At 41.8% G+C, this 3,674-nt stretch overlaps 1 pseudogene; it reads right to left on the minus strand.

Moving 5' to 3' along the window:
- Window positions 1–606: 606 nt before the first annotated feature.
- On the minus strand, window positions 607–1,171 carry LOC100659392 (ferritin light chain-like; annotated as a pseudogene).
- Window positions 1,172–3,674: the final 2,503 nt, after the last annotated feature.

Here is a 3,674-nt window from a genome sequence, read left to right on the forward strand (position 1 = left end):
TTTTGGGCAACAAATTTTCTTATTATTTTTATACATGTGTTGAGTTTTAACTGGGTGCTAGATGTGACCATAAACATTCCTGATTTATTATAATGCAATTAGAATGTAAATTCAGTCCCTGACCAGGTTATGTTTGTTTTTTAAAAAATGGAAATTTTCTGTTGTTTTCCACCTGGTTAAGCATATGCAGTAAAAAGAAAACATAATGCAAACAAAATACGTATAAGTAACCTGGTAGCTTGTTTCTTTACTGAATCATGGTTATCTTTACATAATAAAAACATTTTAATAAATGCATTTTTAAAACCAAGCTAAATGAGATCATATTTGGTTTACTTTTACTTAAAAATGTTTTATTACCATATTAGTTTTTTAGAGGAAAAAAAGGTTAGCAAAGATAGTTTTATATTATTTTTACATAATCCTAATTGTTTTTTGTTTTTGTTCTTTTCTGCAAAAAGAATCTTTATTGTTTCCATTTGGTCCAGGGCTTGGGAGAGGGGCTCCAGAGTGATTAAGATGCTGCCTTGTAGCTGGCGGGAAGTTCAGGCAGATCCCTGATGGTGGCAGGGGAGTGCAGAGGAGCCCTCACAGGTTGCTAGGCTCCTAGTCCTGCTTGAGGGTGAGCCTCTTGAAGAGATACCCGCCCAGCTCCATTTGGGGACAGCCAGGCTGTGGAGGTTGGTAAGGTGGTCGCCCATCATCTTGAGGAGTTTCACCTCCTAATCAAGGAAATGGTTCTCCAGAAAGTCACAGAAATGGGGGTCTGTGCGCGTAGAGCCTACAACGTGCAGATCCGGAAGTGCCTGGTTCAGGTTCTTCTCCAGGGCCAAGGCAACTTCCATGGGATACTGGATTCTACTCTCTTATCTTGGGACAGCTTCTGCATGTCCTGGAAGAGGGCACGGTCACTGTGCTCATTTTGCAGCTTCAGCAGATGCTGGGCACCCTCCTGCTTCTCCCTCACCAGCTAATAGAAGAAGTGTCCCACACCTTCCAAAGCCACATGGTCACAGTAGAAATAAAAGACCAGAGAGAGGTAGATGTAGGAGGTCAGCAGATGCAGGTTGACCAGGCAGCTAACACTGGCATCTTCTTGGACAGAGTAATTCTGATGGATGTGGGAGCTTATGGTTGGTTGACAATTAGAAATTAACCACAAAACACAGTTTTATTGACTATGCAAAGGCATTCGACTGTGTGGATCATAACAAATTATGGATAACATTGTGAAGAATGGGAATTAACTGTGCTCTTGAAGAATCTGTATATAGACCAAGAAGCTGTTATTCAAATAGAACAAGGGAATACTGCATGGTTTAAAATCAGGAAAGGTGCACATCAGGGCTGTATCATTTTACCATACATATTCAATCAGTATGCTGAGCAAATAATCTGAGAAGCTGGACTATATGAAGAAGAATGCAGCATTAGAATTGGAGGAAGACTCATTAACAACCTGTGATGTGCAAATGACAAAACCTTGCTTGCTGAAAGTGAAGAGGACTTGAAGCACTTACTGATGAAGATCAAAGACCACAGCCTTCAGTGGGATTACACACCAACATAAAGAAAACAAAAATCCTCGAAACTGGACCAATAAGCGACATCATGATAAATGAAGAAAAGATTAAAGTTGTCAAGGATTTTATTTTACTTGGATCCACAATCAATGTCCATGGAAGCAACAGTCAAGAAATCAAATGACATATTGCATTGGGCAAATCTGTTCCAAAAGACCTCTTTAAGGTGTTAAGAAGCAAAGATGTCACCTTGAGAACTAAGGTGCACCTGACTCAAGCCATGGTATTTCCATTCGCCTCAGATGTATTCAAAAGCTGGCCAGTGAATAAGGTAGATCAAAGAAGAACTGATGCCTTTGAATTATGATGTTGGGGAAGAATATTGAATATACCATGAACTGCCAGAAGAATGAACAAATCTGTCTTGGAAGGAGTATAGCCAGACTGTGCCTTAGAAGTGAGGATGGCAAGACTTCATCTCACATACTTTGGATATATTATCAGGAGGAACCAGTCCCTGCAGAAGGATATCATGCTTGGTAGAGTAGAGGATCATCAAAAAATATTAAGACTCTCAATGAGATGGACTGACACAGTAGCTGCAACAATGGGTTCAAACATAACAATCATTGTGAAGATGGCACAGGACTGGGCAGTGTTTCATTCTGTTGTACATAGGGTCAGTATGAGTCAGAACCAACCAGACGGCACCTCACAATAACAGCAACAGTTGATGTTCCCTAAAAACATGTTAATTCTAGCATTAGCCATTTCTCAAGAGGGCCCTGTGTATCTCTAGACATTCCTTCTTTCCTTTTCCACCTTCCCACAATGTTCCCCCAGAGGTGAATAAGGAAGATAATCCCGAAATATAGCAAGGCCAAAATTCATATAGTGGTAAGGAAAAATACTAGTTTTTCTCTATAACTTATTTTTTCTTATTCTGAAACCCATTCCAGCAGATGGCAGAATTGCCAATTAAATGTAACTCAGTCTATTCACATTTAAAATCCTAAGTATTCAGTCAATTCAAACTCTTTGTCAAGACTGTTTTCACCTTACCCTTCACTTCCTCCCATTGGGAAATCGTGGGTACAGGGTGAAGCTTTCATAGGCAGTGGCAGTGGTCATAGAGCAGGGGACTCCCTTGTGAAACAGCAAGCTTTGTCAGTTTTTTCAGATCCAACCTAAAGAATCCTTGGTCTCTGCCACAGACTCACGGCAGCCATCCATTTACTGCCAGAACTTCAGATTGTACGGAAACCGCACACTATGCCAAACCCATTCATCTAGCCCGGTCCCCCAGCTATTTCTAATCTCTTTCACAGTGATAAACTGAATGTGACTTTATTCCAATTTTGGGGGTGTCTCTAAGAGACTTGGAATGTCCCAGGCTGTGTCCTGAAAAGTCAGGACCGAGGGTCACTTCTCTTAAGATTCTGATTGTTTCTATCACCCTTAGCCCCTGCCCACAATACCCCTCCCTGGATTCAAACACCAAGAAGGGAGCAAGGGCATTCCTCTCTGACATTTTGCCTCCCTTTCTCTCTTTCCTCCTCCCATTGGAGGAATTTTGTACTTTCCCTTCCTGTCTGGCCAGATGTGTCAGTAAAATGTATATTTCTTCTTTCCTATTCCATGGCAGTTACCCTTCTCTTCTGTGCCAGACACTGTTAGTTGCCTCTCATTTCTCTCCAATTCCTTGCTAACATAATCCTGATTTTGTTCAAGTATGGGTCAGAGGTGTGTTTCAGGAGTCTGAGCCCCACTCCAGCCCCACAGAGTGACTGTTATTTAGATTAAGCCAACAGTGGTAATTCAATTACTCTGGCTAATCAGTGGAAACGCTGGTAGGGTAGTGGTTAAGTGCTACGGCTGTTAACCAGGAGGTTGGCAGTTCGAATCTGCCAGGGGCTCCTTGGAAACTCTATGGGGCAGTTCTACTCTGTCCTATAGGGTCACTGTGAGTCAGAATTGACTCGACCGCAGTGGGTTTTGTTTTGGTTTGGGCTAACTTGTTTAGGCAATGGCATGAGATACAAACATGGCCAATGAGAAGTGAGGAGTAGCATGCTGGAATATCCAGGAAAGTGGTCTTTTCTTACAGAGGCACATGAGGATGAATGTCCTCTTTCCCTATGCAGCCTCTGG

The sequence above is a fragment of the Loxodonta africana genome, chromosome 2 (assembly GCF_030014295.1).
Source record: "Loxodonta africana isolate mLoxAfr1 chromosome 2, mLoxAfr1.hap2, whole genome shotgun sequence".
Classification (NCBI taxonomy): domain Eukaryota; kingdom Metazoa; phylum Chordata; class Mammalia; order Proboscidea; family Elephantidae; genus Loxodonta; species Loxodonta africana.